The following is a 17,770-nucleotide window of genomic DNA, read 5'->3' as shown; positions in this document are numbered from 1 at the left end:
ACTGGGGTTGGAAGGTACACACAGAGGGGCCCCTGAAATGGGGGGAAGGGGCAGGAAAGGAGGGACCGGCATTGTCCCGTCTTTTTTTTTTTTTTTTTTTTTTTTTTTTGAGACGTTATCTTGATCTGTTGCCCAGGCTGGTGTGCAATCGTTCAAGCGATTCTCCTGCCTCAGCCTCCCAAGTAGCTGGGATTACAGGTGCCCACTACCATGCCCAGCTAATTTTTGTATTTTTAGTAGATACAGGGTTTCACCATGTTGACCAGGCTGATCTTGAACTCCTGACCTCAAGCAATCCACCCGCCTCAGCCTCCCAAAGTGCTGGGATTACAGGTGTGAGCCACTGTGCTCAGCCAGTCCCCAGCCTTTGAATTTAGCACTTCCAACCCAAGTTTATCAGCTCACCATTGTGTGCCTATACCAGTGCTGTCCCCAGGGGATACACACAACTAACCCCTCTGAAATTCTGGTTACATTGGTTATCCAGGGTTCCTTTGAAAGGAACAAAAGTCAGGAACTGGTAGCCCAGGAACTGCGGGGAATAGAGTGCCCCCAGGGAAGACAGGAGGATGAAAGGGAGACCTGGAGTAAAAATGACCCAATGGGCCTCAGTTGGCCATCCCCCACTCCAACAGTAACCTGCATTCTACAGCCAACCCCGGTGGGCAGCCTCTGGTTCTTGGTGGGGCTAAGGGAACAGGAAATCTGGCTGGAGACCGTTGGACTTCACAGGAAAGAGGACCCTGGGGGCTGTGGGTGCTGGACCAAGATAACTTCCTCTATTCCTCCTCACTCCCCTTTTTTCTTGGCTTCTGGTAGAGGGTTGTCTCCAAACTCCTCCTCCCCACCACCATCTGCTCCTGGATTTCAGGAACCAGGAGAGAGCAGAGCTGGTTGTGGTTAGTGATCAGTTGGGTAATGCAGCCCAGGGCCTCTCTGGGACAAGATCAGTGCAGTTGGGAGGACTTGGGTTAATGATTCAGAATCATTCTGAAATAGAAGAGGATATTTCTTGCTTGAGAAAGCCCAGCAAAAGGGCCACCAATCTCAGGCAGGAAAAGTATTATGACTTTCGACCAAATCAATGTACCTCTCTGAGTCCTGGTCAGGCTGAGCTCGTGCCAACCATGCCTCCCACGTCCCATTTAGGTTCCCCCTCCTACCTTCAGCCACCTTCCTGCCACTGTCGGGGAAAACCCCATCCCTGATATTTATCATGAGTTCTTTTCTATTTCCTAAGTGTCTCAGCTTGTTTGAGAAATAAAGGGAAAGAGTATAAGAGAGAGAAATTTAAAGCTGGGTGTCCGGAGGAGATATCACTTGTCAGCAGGTTCCGTGATGCTCCCCAAGCTGTAAAACCAGTAAGTTTTTATTAGCGATTTTCAAAAGGGGAGGGAGTGCACGAATAGGGTGTGGGTCACAGAAATCACATACTTCACAAGGTAAAAATATCACCAAGCAAGTGGAGGCAGGGAGACATCACAAAACCACAGGATGGGGTGAAATTAAAATTGCTAATGAAGTTTTGGGCATGCATTGTCATTGATAACATCTTATCAGGAGACAGGGTTTGAGAGCAGACAACCTGTCTGACCAAAATTTATTATGCGGGAATTTCCCCGTCCTAATAAGCCTGGGAGCGCTACAGGAGACCAGGGCTCCTTTCATCCCTTCAGCTTCGACCTTAAAAGGTGGTCACCTTAAGGGGCTGTCTATAGACCTACCCTCAGGGTGCATTCTCTTTCTCAGGGATGTTCCTTGCTGAGAAAAAGAATTCAGAGATAGTTCTCCTATTTGCTTTTGAAAGAAGAGAAATATGGCTCTGTTCCACCTGGCTCACCGGCAGTCAGGCTCCAAGTCTTATCTCCCTTGTTCCCTGAAGATTGCTGTTATCCTGTTCTTTTTTCAAGATGCCCAGATTTCATATTGTTCAAACACACATGCCCTATAAACAATTTGTGCAGTTAACACAATCATCACAGAGTCCTGAGGCAACATATATCCTCCTCAGCTTACAAAGAAGATGACAGGATTAAGAGATTAAAGTAAAAACAGGCATAGGAAATTACAAGGGTATTGATTGGGGAAGTGATAAGTGTCCATGAAATCTTCACAATTTATGTTCACAGATTGCAGTAAAGATAGGAGTAAGAAATTATAAAAGTATTAATTTGGGTGACTAATAAATGTCCATGAAATCTTCACAATTTATGTTCTTCTGCCATGGCTTCATCTGGTCCCTCTGTTTGGGGTCCCTGGCTTCCTGCAACATGCCACCCACTCTTTTTTTTTTTTTTTTGAGACAGAGTCTTGTACTGTCAGCTGAGCTGGAGTACAGTGGTGCGATCTCGGCTCACTGCCACCTCTGCCTCCCGGGTTCAAGCAATTCTCCTGTCTCAGCCTCCCAAGTAGCTGGGATTACAGGTGCCTGCCACCACGCCCAGCTAATATTTTGTGTTTTTAGTAGAGATGGGGCTTCACCACGTTGGCCAGGCTGGTCTCAAACTCCTGACCTTGTGATCTGCCCACCTCGGCCTCCCAAAGTGCTGGGATTACAGGCATGAGCCACCGCAACCAGCCCACTCTTGTCTTCTATGCCCAGACCACCTCTTGGCCAAGGGACAAGAGACAGCAACACCCAGAACATCTTCCCAGTGTGTCCAGGGATTCTGTCCCCTGCTAGGAAGGGGAACCCAGTTTTTGCCCTGCCAGTGACTTTCTGTGTGTGCAGTTGGTCAAGTGGCTCTTTGTGAATCAGGCTCTAGAATTTTATAGGCTTTTGGAAATGATTTTTCAATCCTTTAAGTAATATAATTTTCATTGATGAAAAGTTTGAGAATATGAGTATGCAAAAATAAAAATAAATCAAAATTACTTAACATCAAGTGAGATTGCGGGTACTCTTTTTTCTTTCAAGGTTTATCATTGTCTTCACATAAATAAACAGTAGGACGGAAAATAATTGCCCATAATCTCACCACTCACCAATACCTCTTTTAAGATTTTGATATCCTATATGTAGACATATATTTTTAAATATTGATAAGAAGAACTTTAAATATTGTTTTACCATCTTCTTTTGGTACTTAACAATTTTAGTCTGGGCATCTCCCTGTGTCAATAAACATAGGTTTGCTTCATTTTTATATCTGTATAATATTTCATATAACTATTTTATATGATTTATTCACTAATTCTATCTCGTTAGATTCTTAGGGTTCTGATTTTCATTATTATAAGTAGTACTAGGATAAGTATCCATGGAGTTAAATCTCTAACCACATCTTCAATTATTTCCTTAGGCAAGAAGTAAAATTCCTGCATATTTGGGTATGCGTGTTTTAGGGCTTTTTAATATTGATAGTCAAATGGCCTGCTGAAGATTATACCTCATCCTCCCATCAGCCATGCATGAGAGTGCCTGTTCCCTGTCACCCTTGTCAACCTTGAGTGTCCTTGAGTGTCCTTTTCCTCTTCTAAGGGAATTGTCAAGTCTCCAGAGGGGAGAGACATTTAATGCAAGCTCCTTATTGCAGAGCTAAGAAAGAAGGAGCCCAGGGAAGGAAACGACTAGACCAAGGTCAACAGTGTGGCACAGTTCAGAATAACCTCCATGCCAGGTCCCCTGACTTCCAAACCAGTGCTCTTTACCCAGTAGCCCCTGGACACCTGTTCCTGACCTTTCATTCAATGATTTCAACAAGTATTTACTGAGCCCTTGTCAGGTGCTGCACCGGGCACTGGGCATTCTCCACTGAGCAGAGCGTGAGCCTTATCCTCAAGGAGCTCACAGAGGGGGGCAGAAAGGCAAACAAATGGCACCCCAAGAGCCCATGCAGGGATCTTAGGGAGCAGCAAAGAGCCTTGGATCAACTGGGGGAGGTCAAGGAAGGCTTTCTTGAGGAGTTGATTCTGGAGACTGTCTTGAAGAATGTCTCAAAGCTGAACAAGTAGACACAGAGAGGGAACAGCATTCTGGGCCCAGAGAATGACACTGTCGGCCTCACTCAGTTCCAACACAGGGAGAAGGTGGACAGGGTGAGGCTGGTGGGCCAGGCAGAGGCCCAGGATACAACATATTCGCAGACCTACTGAGGAATTATTGTCCCGAAGCCCCAGGGAGTCATGAGGTGTGTGAAGCGGGAGTGCATGGTCCAAGTTACTTTAGAGAGCTCACCCGCTCGGGCTGCAGTGTGGACAGTGCACTGGAAAGGCAGGCCCAGACATGGAGACCTGGCAGGCAGCATGTCAGTGATTCGCCTGTTAAGAGGCTTGCTCTGCTTCCTCACAGGCAGCAATCAGGCCAGGGATGTTTGAAAATACTTTTCCAACAATGACATTTAAACTCCCTGAGTGCTCCACCCACATATAGAGGTGAGAACACTCTCAAGATGTAGATTCCCCAAAGCCCCTGCCTTTGGCCCGGGGGTGGGTCTGGGGGTGCACAAGTGTGTGCCAGGGCTAGAGATGTTCTGTGACTTGACATGTTTCCAACCAATTGATAATGACCCACCTGGGTCACCCCAAGGTGGTCAACCTCTCCTGTCTGCACCTCTGTCGTTCCCTCATCTAGGCCCTATTTGTTGGGCCAGGTGTGCCTGAGGCTCAAAGCGCTTCTCAGCATGCAGAGTAACCAGCAGAATGCAGCTCCAGGGGGTGGCAGGGATTTCAAATAAGCCTTGCCCCCTGTAAGTTACCCGCCAGCTCCCCTTCCTGGGGGTAGCCTCTGGAGGGCACTGCTGGAACTGCTACATCTCAAGACTATAGTCATTTGAGGGAGCTCCCCGCGTCCAACACACACACACACCCCACTGCCCTCTCTTCTGCCCACTTATATTTTCCAAATATCCCCACCCCCAGGGTGAAGCCCAGCTGCTGGTGGGATAACGGACCCTCTTCTGCTACTGCTTGCAAAACAGCTTGTTCTTTCTTAATGCTGTTTAGGAAACAATTCAGTTGGGATTTCAGCCAGATTTCCTGTGTGTGTGGTTGGAGAGAAAGAGGCACCCCCAGAAGGCTATGGAAGCTGGGGAGAGGGGAGAGGCAGCGGCTGCTTAGACACACCAGTTTTACCCAGCCCATAGATCTTGTTTTATCTCTTTTTATAACGGTTTTAATTAATTTTGAATTCTACAGGTAATACCTGGATATATTTGGAATAAAATGTAAAGTTACAGACCAGGCTAAAGCTCCTTTTAGATTAGGTTATTGCATCATTCCCAATTCCAGTCCCCTTCCTCCACTCTTTAGATGTAAACACTGTTGACATTTTTGTATTTGACCTTCCAAATCTTTTAATAATACTTTACATTCATTCATGTTTATGGATCTGTGAGAAATATTCTTTTTCCTGGTTTTTCTCCATAAATGATATCACATTATACGTATTGTTTTGCTATGTGTTTCTTTCACTCAGTACATCTTTAGATCTATCATGTATCACTTAGAGTGTGATCTCACTTTCTTTAAGTTTTTTGGTTTTTGGTGTTTTTTAGAGACAGGACCTCTCTCTGTTGCCCAGGCTGGAGTGCAGTGGCACACTGCAGCCTGGAACTCTTGGACGCAAGCCATCCTCCTGACTCAGCCTCATGAGTAGGATCACACTTTTTTAACTTGCATGATATTCTTTAGTTGGCCTGTCTCTCCATTTTGTGACCATTCCTCTATTAATGGAAGCTGACATTTTAACATTATTTTTTTCACTATTAAAAACAATCCCTCGGCTGGACATGGTGGCTCACGCCTATAATCCCAACACTTTGGGAGGCCAAGGCGGGCAAATCACGTGAGGTCAGTCATTCGAGACCAGCCTGGCCAACATGGTGAAACCCCATCTCTACTAAAAATACAAAAATTAGCCAGGCATGGTGGTGGGCACCTGTAATCCCAGCTACTCGGGGGGCTGAGACAGGAGAATCACTTGAACCTGGGAGGCAGAGGTTGCAGTGAGACAAGACCGTGCCACTGCCACTGCACTCCAGCCTGGGCAACAAAGCGCGAAACTCCGTCTCAAAAAAAAACAACGACGACGACAACAACAATGCCTCGAGAGGCCTTGTTGTACATATACACAAGTGTTCTCTGTGGTAAAAATAAAGAAGTGGACGATAGGTTTTGTTTATTTACAATTTTTAAAGCCAGATGCAGTGGCTCATGCCTGTAACCCCAGCACTTTGGGAGGCCAAGGCAGGCAGATCACCTCAGGTCAGGAGTTCAAGACCAGCCTGGCCAACATGGTAAAACCCCATCTCTACAAAAAATACAAAAATTAGCCGGGCTTGGTGGTACACACCTGTAGTCCCAGCTACTCATGGGGCTGAGGTGGGAAAATCATTTGAATCTGGGAGGTCGAGGCTGCAGTGAGCTGAGATTGCACAACTGCACTCCAGCCTGGGAGACAGAGTGAGACTCTGTCTGAAAAAAAATAATAATAAAAACATTGGGCGCTGTGGCTCACTCCTATAATCCCAGCACTTTGGGGGGCCGAGGTGGGCAGATCACCTGAGGTTGGAAGTTCAAGACCAGCCTGGCCAACATGATGAAACCTCATCTCTACTAAAAATACAAAAATTAGCCAGGTGTGGTGGTGCACACCTGTAATCCCAGCTTACTTGGGAGGCTGAGGCACAAGGATTGCTTGAACTCGGAAGGTGGAGGTTGCAGTGAGCTAAGATGGCACCACTGCACCCCAGCTTGGGCGATAGTGTGAGACTCCATCTCAAAAAAAAAATTTAAGTCCTGGCACAGTAGCTCACACCTATAATCCCAACATTTTGGGAGGCTGAGGTGGGAGGATCACTTGAGCCCAGGAGTTTGGGATCAACCTGAGCAACATAATGAGGCTCTGTCTCTAAAAAATAAAATAAAAATTAGCTGGGCATGGTGATGCTCCTGTGGTCCCAATGACTTGGGAGGTTGAGGCAGGAGGATCACTTCAGCCCAGGAGTTCAAGGTTACAGTGAGCTATGATCACACCAGTGCACTCCAGCCTGGGCGACAAAGCAAGATCCTGTATCTAATAAATAAAATATTAACAGAAACATATTGCTAAACTGTCCTCCAAACTTCGTAAAAATCTCATGGGCAAAGAATGGAATCATATTATTGGTTCAATTTTTATTTCTTTGGTTAATAGTGAGGTTGAGCATATTTTTATTTGAATTATATCTTCTGCAACTTTCCTGTGTTTTGTTTTGTTAATTTTTCTATGGTGTTGTCACTCTTTTTATTGATTTGTAACAAGTATTCCATATTCTGGGTAAGCACTAAAATCCTTCAGTTGTTATGTATGTTCCAAATTTCTTTTTAGTACGTCACTTTTCATTTATGTTTTTTATAGTGTCTTAATTTTGAGGTGGTCAAATGCGTCAATCTTTTTTTAAGGATTTTGCTTTTGTTTTATTTATTTTGTATTTCGCTCTTTCAGCTTTTTTTTTAAAGGGGCTCTTCCTTTCTTCAAGATTACAAACATATTTTCCTGTACATCCTTATAATATTTTAACACTTTGCTTTTTACACTTAGGTCTGAAATCCATCTGGAATTTTGTGTGTGTGAATGGTATGAGGTGTATGAGGTAGGGAGCCATCTCTTTTTTTTCTCCCAAACAGATAATCAGTTGTCCCAATGCATTTAATTGAATAATCTGTCATGTCTCCACTGAATTCAGATACTAGTTTTGTCACTGGCCATAAATGTGTGTGTATTTCTGACTGTTCTACTCTACCTTCCTAGTAGTCTATCTATTCCTATGTCAATATCTAATCATTACAATTACTATAACTTTCTAATATGTTTTCATTACTGGTGAGATAAATTATCCTTCCTCATTCTTTTTAAAAACAATCTTTAGCATTTTAGCATATTTACTCTTGCTTAAGAATTTCTGAATGTTTGTCTATTTCCATAAAAAATCCTGTTGAGGCCGGGCGCGGTGGCTCAAGCCTGTAATCCCAGCACTTTGGGAGGCCGAGACGGGCGGATCACGAGGTCAGGAGATCGAGACCATCCTGGCTAACACGGTGAAACCCCGTCTCTACTAAAAAATACAAAAAACTAGCCGGGCGAGGTGGTGGGCGCCTGTAGTCCCAGCTACTCGGGAGGCTGAGGCAGGAGAATGGCGTGAACCCGGGAGGCGGAGCTTGCAGTGAGCTGAGATCCGGCCACTGCACTCCAGCCTGGGCGACAGAGCGAGACTCCGTCTCAAAAAAAAAAAAAAAAAAAAAAAAAATCCTGTTGAGATTTTTAATGATATTGCATTCAATTTATACATAAATTTGGTAACAATTGATATCTGTATGATATTGTCTTCTTATCCCTGTACATTCATTCATTCACTAAACATATATGTACTGAGCACCTACCATGCGCCAGCACTGTTCTGGGTCCTAGGGATACAGCAGTTAACCAATTACTTGCTCCCATGGAGTTTACATTCTTGAGTAGTTTAATGTGTCATTCCATTTGTCTTCTTTTGTATCTTTCCTTTAAATGTTATTGTTTTACCCATATAGGGCTTGCTGGTTTCTTGTTAGGTTTGTTCCTAAGCACTTCCTTTTTGAAAAATGAAAATTTGGTCATTAAGTTTCTCTACAGAACTTGCAACATCTTATAAGTATTTTTGTTTAACCTTAAAAAACATTCAAAGGACGTTTTTTTCTTTTCTTTCTTTACCTTTTTTTTTTTTTTTTTTTTTTTTTTTTGAGATAGAGTCTCGCTTTGTCGCCCAGGCTGGAGTGCAGTGGCACAATCTTGGCTAACTGCAAGCTCCTCCTCCCAGGTTCATGCCATTCTCCTGCCTCAGCCTCCCGAGTAGCTGGGACTACAGGTGCTCGCTCTCACTTCCAGCTAATTTACTGTATTTTTAGTAGAGATGGTGTTTCACCGTGATAGCCAGGATGGTCTCTATCTCCTGACTTCGTGATCCACCCACCTTGGCCGCCCAAAGTGCTGGGATTACAGGCGTGAACCACCACGCCCGGCCCTTATTTTTTTTTATAGAGACCAGATCTCACTATGTTGCCCAGGCTGGAGGTACAGTGGCTATTCACAGGCACAGCCATTGCACACTACAACCTTGAACTCCTCAGCTCAAGCGATCTTCCTGCCTCAGCCTCCTGAGTAGCTGAGACTACAGGTGTGTGCACTGTTCCTAGCTAAGGTAAGTATTCTTAAAGAAAACGAAATGCAATGGGATTCTATTCGTTTAGTTTTATATAGAAGGTAGATTCATTTATGTGAAAAGCACTGTACGTTTCTCGTTTTGAGACAGAGTTTTGCTCTGTCACCTAGGCTGGAGTGCAGTGGCATGATTTCAGCTCACTGCAACCTCCACCTCCCAGGTTCAAGCAATTCTTCTGCCTCAGCCTCCCGAGTAGCTGCGATTACAAGCATATGCCACCACACCATGCTAATTTTCATATTTTTAGCAGAGGCATGGTTTCACCATGTTGGTCAGGCTGGTCTTGAACTCCTGACCTCGTGATCCACCTGCCTCGGCCTCCCAAAGTGCTGGGATTACAGGCATAAGCCACTGCGCCTGGCCAAGATATATTTTTTTAAAGAGTGAATTTTCGGCCAGGCGTGCTGGCTCACACCTGTAATCCCAGCACTTTGGGAGGCTGAGGCAGGCTGATCACAAGGTCAGGAGTTTGAGACCAGCCTGGCCAACATGGCGAAACCCCATTTCTACTGAAAAAATACAAAAATTAGCCTGGCATAGTGGTGCACACCTGTAATCCCAGCTACTCGGGAGACTGAGGAGGGGGAATTGCTTGAACCCGGGAGGCAGAGGTGGAAGTGAGCTGAGATTGTGCCACTGCACTCCAGCCTGGGTGACAGAGCAAGACTCCACTTAAAAAGGAAAAAAAAAAAAAAAAAAAAAAAGAGCGAATTTTCAAAATTTTTTAGGTTCAAATTCGGTTTTCAAATATGCTTAGGTCAGTACTGTAAAAGTTAAGACAAGTTAAATTCTGTGCTTTTACAAATGCTTAATGGTTTTTCAGTTATTCCACCCTTTATATTTGTGGCTATTTGGGGAGGGGGTAAGCTTCCATTAATCAAAGTTCTACAAAAGACACTAAAAACAAGCAACATTAAACTCGAAGAACAAGAATTAAACAGCGTCTTCACCAATAAGATTAGTTAAAATAGAAAAGACTGAAAACCCCAGCGCCAGTCAGGATGTGAAAAAAAATAAGTGTAGCTTGGCCCCATGCCATGGGATGGCAATCTGACGATGTCAGTCAAACTCCAAAATGCTCTGACTCAGCAATTCTACTTCCAGGTAGGAATTTATCTTTCAGACACATTCTTATGAAAGCATAAAGATACCTACCCAAGTGTGTTCATGTCTGCCTCATTTGCAACAAACTGAAGGCTGGAAGCAAGCCAAATGTCCATCAGAAAAGTTTTGCCAGGTTGTGGTATATCCTGGTAAATGTGTTTTATGCCGGTTTTATAACAAAGGGAGATCTATTTGTAGCAAAATAGCAAGATTCAACCTGAGAAAACTGATTGGAAAAAAAGAAAAGGAACAAAATGGCAGGAAATGTTGCCAAAATAAAATAACTAGTTACAAAACATTATATACAGCATGTTGCAATTCATACAAAACACACCGACACACATGTGCACAGGCACCACACACATGCACACGTGTTTACATATACATAAAGATTCTGAGAGCAGGCACAAAAGCCTATTAACAGTGGTTACATCTGGGGAATGAACTGAAAGGGCTGAGGAACAAGAGCCTTTTGCTTCATACTCAGTGCTCTTCCGAAAGTTTTACAAGGAAAATATAAATAATTTTATCATGAAAGAACTAAAAATCTCTCCCTCCACCACAATCCCACAAAGTAGCAAACTTTGGTTTTACTTAATCAGTAGGTTTGGATTACTTTTACATTGGTTTACTAATATGAAGCCAGACACTAACAAAGATTGAAATGGTAGCATTGGGCCAGGCGCGGTGGCTCAATCTTGTAATCCCAGCACTTTGGGAGGCCAAGGCAGGCAGATCACTTGAGGTCAGGAGTTCGAGACCAGGCTGGTCAACATGGCAAACTCCTTTTTTTTTTTTTGAGACAGAGTTTCACTCTTGTTGCCTATGCTGGAGTGCAATGGTGCAATCTCGGCTCACCGCAACCTCCGCTTCCTGGGTTTAAGTGGTTCTCCTGCCTCAGCCTCCCAAGTAGCTGGGATTACAGGTGCACACCACCATGCCCAGCTAATTTTTCTCTATTTTTAGTAGAGATGGGGTTTCTCTATGTTGGTCAGGCTGATCTCGAACTCCCAACCTCAGGTGATCCGTCCGTCTCAGCCTCCCAAAGTGCTGGGTCTACAGGCATGAGCTACCGTGCCTGGACCTCCGTCTTTACTAAAAATATAAAAATTAGCCTGGCATGCTGGCGCACACTTGTAATCGCAGTTACTCAGGAGGCTGAGGCATGAGAATTGCTTGAACCTGGAAGGCAGAGGTTGCAGTGAGCTGAAATTGAACCACTGCACTCTAGCCTGGGTGACAGAGTAAGACTCTGTCTCAAAACACCAGAACCAAAAACAAACCAACTAAAACATTCTTTGCAAACTAAGAAGAAAAGGAACTTCTTCAAGTCTGACAAAGGATATCTACAAACAAAGGTATCACTAGCTTGATACTTAATAGTGAAAGACTGAATGCGTTCTCCCTAAGACTGGGAATGAAGCAAGGATGTCTGCTTCTGCCATTTCTATTCAGCATTGTATTGAAGAGTCTGTGCTGTACAATGAGACAAGAAAAGGAAATTAAAGGGATCAGAATTTGAATTCTGTCTTTGCCTGTATACAATATGATCACATATATACATACATACACAGAGATACACACACACACATATATATATGATTCTAAGGAATCTACGTAAAGGAATGTACAAGGCCAAAATACAAAAATTAGCTGTGTTTCTATATACTAGCAAAAAAAAAAAATCAGAAATTGAAATAAAAATAATAATACCACTTCGAACAGCATCAAAAATACGAAACCGGGATAAATCTGACAAAAGAGATACAAGATTGATACTGAAAACAATAAAACATTGCTAAGAGAAATTAAAGGAGACCTAAATAAATGGAAGGATATGCTTTTTGATAGGTCAGCAGACTCTATATTGTGAAAATGTCAATTCTTCCCAGATTGATCTATAATTCAATGCAATCACAATCAAGATATTAATAAGAAGTTCCAGTTCTAGGTAAGATAGAATAAACACGTTCCACACTATCTGTCTCTCTCACAATGAATGCAGCTATAAATTTTGTACAGAGTGCATGGAGCAACTATATAAAGACTCTGAAAGTAAATCAACGCAGGCAAATTCGAGAAGAATAATATACTTGAACATACCACCCAAGTAGCAGTGAGTTTACTGTATTTTTTCCTGAGGTATCCCCCAACCTGAATTCAATGCAGCCCAAAACCCAATATGAGAAACTATGGGGACAGAGGGGGCTCCAGGAGAAAACTCTCTGGATGTGGCTTAAGTTGCAGGAAAGAGATCTCCTAATGTTCAGAGAGTACAGAGATGTCCCACTTTTCTCTTTTTCTTTTCTCCATTATCTTGCACCCCAGTTCCAAGCAATCCTTGGTAATAACGGCAGCAGCAGGAGAAGGGGCCAGAGAGACCGTAGAACTCTGAGGGAGGGCAACCTTCCTCTCCAGTCAGAGGAGCTATGCTCCCAGGAAGGTGGAATGAATCCCTGATACTCTTTCTTCTCTCTGTCTTCCCATTGCCCCGCCCCAGTGCAGGCATGGTCACAGGAAGTACATCACAGAGTTCAAGGTAAATAAGCTTTTTGGCCGAGGGATCAAGAATCTCAAGGAATCAGAATGCATCAGGGAGATGACAGAAAGGGAGGAGCTCAGAAAAGCAATCCTATAAAGAATCTGTAGGACAATACCAAAAGGTCTAATATTTGCATCATCCAAGTCTCAGTAGGAGAGGGAGAAAAATGTGGTATAGAAACATATTTGAAGAAAACTTCAAATTTGGCCAACCTCCCCAAAGTTGGCAAAGACCTATAGAATCAAGAAGCTCAGCAAACCCCAAGTAGAATAAACATAAATAAACATAAAGGAACCCATATTCAACACAAACTGCTGAAAACAAAGGACAAAGACAAAAATCTTGCATTAAACCAAAGAAAGATACATTACTATAGAGAATCAACAATTTGCATGACTGTGACTTTCTTATCAGAGATTATAAGACAGCAGGAAGGGAAACAATATTTTTTTTTTTTTTTTTTTTTTTTTGAGACGGAGTCTCGCGCTTTGTCCCCCAGGCTGGAGTGCAGTGGCGCGATCTCGGCTCACTGCAAGCTCCGCCTCCTGGGTTTACGCCATTCTCCTGCCTCAGCCTCCCGAGTAGCTGGGACTACAGGCGCCCGCCACCTCGCCCGGCTAGTTTTTTGTATTTTTAGTAGAGACGGGGTTTCACCACGTTAGCCAGGATGGTCTCGATCTCCTGACCTTGTGATCCACCCGCCTCGGCCTCCCAAAGTGCTGGGATTACAGGCTTGAGCCACCGCGCCCGGCCGGGAAACAATATTTTTAAAGTGTTGAAATAAGGAACTTTCAACCCATAATTCTCTATCCAATGAAAATATCCTTCAAGAATGAAGGTGAAATAAAGATATTTTCAGTTGAAGAAAAACTAAGATAATTCACTGTCACCATTTATCTGAAATGACCCCAGAAGGAAACTTGGGACATCAGAAATAAAGAAAGGAAAGAGCAACAAAAATGTTAAATATCTGGGTTAAATATAATAGACTATTTCTCTCCTTTGAGTTTTTTAAAACCTATTTTCTGGTTGAAAGCGAAAATTATAATGCTGCCCAATGAAATTTTTCATGTATGTAGAGGCACAAGGTAACTGGGGAGAAAGATTAAGGAAAATATTTGGTGGTAAAATCTCTAAATCCCACTTAAAGTGCTAAAATATTAATTTAAGTAATGAAAAGTCAAACATATATGCTATTGTACCTAAAGCAACTACTAAAAAAGTCATATATATGTATATATATACATATAATGTGTGTGCATGTATATATAAATGCAATAACATTTAAAAGAATACCAAAAATTGTTCAAACAACCTAGAAGAAAGCAAGAAAGAGAAAACAGAGGGAACAAGCAGAAAACAATATAATTGTAAACCAAAATATAAATAATCACACTGAATGTAAGTGAATGGTCTAAACACATCAGTCAAAACACAGATTGTCAGAATTATTATTATTATTATTTTTTTAGACAGGGTCTCACTCTGTCACTCAATTTGGAGCACAGCGGTGCAATCTCAGCTCACTACAACCTCCTCCTCCCCGGCTCAAGCGATTCTCCTGCCTCACCCTCCCAAGTAGCTGGGATTACAGGCACACGCCACTACCGCCCGGATAATTTTTGTATTTTTAGTAGAGATGGTGTTTCACCATGTTGACCAGGCTGGTCTTGAACTCCTGACCTCAAATGATCCACCTGCCTCAGTTTCCCAAAGTGCTGGGATTACAGGCGTGAGCCACCATGCTCAGCCCAGAATGATTTTTTAAATGACTCAACTATATATTGTCTAAAAGAAGCCCACTTCAAATATAATGATATAAGTAGGTTAAAGGCAAAAGGATAGAAAAAGATATACCATGCTAACATAAATCAAAAGAGAGCTAGGGTGGCTATACTAGTATCAAACAAAAATACTTCAAAGTAAAGAAAATAATTAATGGTAAAGCAAGAAAGAGTTAATTCTCCAAGAAGACATAACAATTCTAGATTTATATGTATTTAACAACAGGCCTTTGAAGAACAAAGCAAAACTGACAAAATTAAAAGGGACAATAAATAAATTCACAATTGTAGTTGGAGGCTTTTACACTCTTCCCTCAGTAATTAATAGAACCAATGGAGATTCCATTTCCTTTCCTCTGATACTCCAAACATGGACTCACACAATCCTCCCACCTCAGCTTCCCGAGTAGCTGGAATTATAGGGGAACATCACTAAGCCCAGCTAATTTATTTATTTATTTATGTTTGTAGAGATAGGGGTCTTGCCATGTCACCCAGGCTGGTCTCAAACTCCTGGCGTCAAGCAATCCTCCCACCTTGGCCTCCCAAAGTGCTGGGATTACAGGGATGAGCCACCATGCCTGGCCCAATTTCTTTTACAGGCTATGAAAGAGGAAGCAACACCAATCAGATGAATTATAAGAAGAATCAGAATCTCAGTCATGCAAAGACAGACCCAGTTTCCCCAGTGATTCCTGTCAGCTGCAACATTTTGAAGCATATTAACATTAAGCCCTGAATATGCTTCTTATTTTAAATACTGCGGTATAGTGCAATTCATTAGCCTTTTTGAAAAGCATAGAAAGGATTTGAAGTCAAGCATATCTTAAAGAAGTAAAGAGACTGATAGTCAATACCAATCACCCAGATCCAGAAGTGGGGCAACAAGCGTGGAGCGCAGGCTGAGCATCAACCTGATTGTGTCTAGTGCATTCTGATGATACCTCTGCAACTGATCGCCAGCATCCATACTGTTCCAATTCTCCATACTGCATCTTCTATAGACACAGATCTCTAAGTAAAGAGAAGAAATAAAAAAGTTTCATCCAATCTTCAAAAAAGATTAATGTCAAGTAAGGTAAGATCTCTTAGATTATAATATCTCATCCCAAAGTCAGCCTAGTGAAACAGATGCTTAATTTCTTCTCCTCCTTCCTATTTGTAGTGTCAACAGATCAAAAGGCAAATGTACTCTAAAACTAAATACAAATATTTAAAATTATTCACCTCTTTTTACTGCTTATTATCCCTCATAAATAATAACTAACTAACTAGGACATGGAACTTTTATTTTACTCAGAAAGAAAAGTTCAGTTATGGCAATAAAAATATTCTTGTAATACAAACTAAAATAAAAAACCTAATATTCCTTTGTCTGCTCTATTGATAAGCAATAGAATCAAAAAAATTAATATTAGAATCAAAGATTTTAGGAATGTCAGTGACCTTAGAGACAGTTTAGCTAAACAATCTCATTTCACAGACTAGAAAGATGAAGTTAGAGCATCGTAAGAAACTTGTCAAGGTAACACAGAATACTACCCGCAACAAGTGGCTGGAGAACTCTGGCTGCCTATCCACCAGTTTTGTGTCCCTTTGTTTATTAAATGCTGTCTTTTTACAGTGTTATGAAGGTAAAAGGCTAGCACACCAGCCTCTCTGGCTTGTAAGTAAGTAATGAATGGGGGATATAAAGTAGTCTAACCCACTGTGCATTGAAAGTGGATAGAAACCTCTTGTGAACACCTGGTCAGTAGAATAACTGAAATAAACAATTTTTCTAGTTGCTACAGCAGAAGCAAGAAAGAATGAAATTGACTTTATTTATCTATTTAAAGAGTGAAGACAGAAACTGCAATGAGAAGAAGCCTGGCATCACTGTTCAACCAAGAGCTAACATTTATATTGTTTTAGAAAATGTAGTCATTGGGTGGGCACAGTGGCTCAAGCCTGTAATCCCAGCACTTTGGGAGGCTGAGGCGGTAGATCAGGAGGAGGTCAGGAGCTCAAGACCAGCCTGGATAATATGGTGAAACCCTATCTCTACTAAAAATACAAAAATTAGCAGGGAGTGGTGGCGCATGCCTCTAGTCCCAGCTACTCGGGAGGCTGAGGCAGGAGAATCGTTTGAACCCAGGAGGCAGAGGTTGCAGTGAGCCGAGATCGTGCCACTGCACTCCAGCCTGGGCAACAGAGTGAGATTCTGTCTCAAAAAAAAAAAAAAAGAAAGAAAGAAAGAAAGAAAAGAAAATGTAGTGATTATTTTATTGTGGATGTTTTTACCTCATATAACATTTCCAACATTGTGATTAATAAATAAAAGTTGTGCTGCCAGAAAAGAAAAAAAAAGAACTAATGGAGAGAAAATCAGCCAAGATGTAGAACTGAATAACACCATCAACCAAATGGAAACAATGTATATGTATACAAAATGCTACCTAATAATAGCGGAATAAACATTATTTCCAAGTGCACATGGAACACTCATAAAAACAGGCCACATTCTGGGCCATAAAGTAAGTCTCTACAAATTTAAGAGAATTAAAATCATACAAAGTATGTTCTTTAAGCATAATGGGATCAAACTAGAAAACAATAAGAGAAAGATAACAGGAAAACATCCAAACACTTGGAAACTAAGAAAACACACTTCTAAATAAACCGAGTCAAGAAATGTTTTTTAAAACATGAGAACTAAGGCAGGGCCGGTGGCTCACACCTATAATCCCAGCACTTTGGGAGGCCAAGGTGGGCAGATCACTTGAGGTCAGGAGTTCGAAACCAGCCTGGCCAAGGTGGTAAAACCCCATCTCTACTAAAAATACAAAAATTAGCCAGGTGTGGTGGCGCATGCTTGTAATCCCAGCCACTGAGGAGAATCACTGCCTCAGGAGGCAGAGGTTGCAGTGAGCAGAGATTGCATCACTGCACTCCAGCCTGGGTGACAGAGTGAGAATCTGTTTCAAAATAAATAAATAAATAAATAAATAAATAGAACTGAATGAAAATTGAAACACAATATATCAAAATTTGTGGAATGCAGCTAAAACAACGCATAGAGGGAAATTTATAGCATTAACTGCTTATATTAGAAAAGAAAGAAATGTCTCAAATCAGTGATCTAAGCTTATGCTTTGTTAAACAAGAAAAAGAAGACTACA

Source organism: Papio anubis, chromosome 17, assembly GCF_008728515.1.
Source record: "Papio anubis isolate 15944 chromosome 17, Panubis1.0, whole genome shotgun sequence".
Classification (NCBI taxonomy): Eukaryota; Metazoa; Chordata; class Mammalia; order Primates; family Cercopithecidae; genus Papio; species Papio anubis.
The sequence above is the reverse complement of the archived record's forward strand: the minus strand, read 5'-3'. Positions refer to the sequence as shown.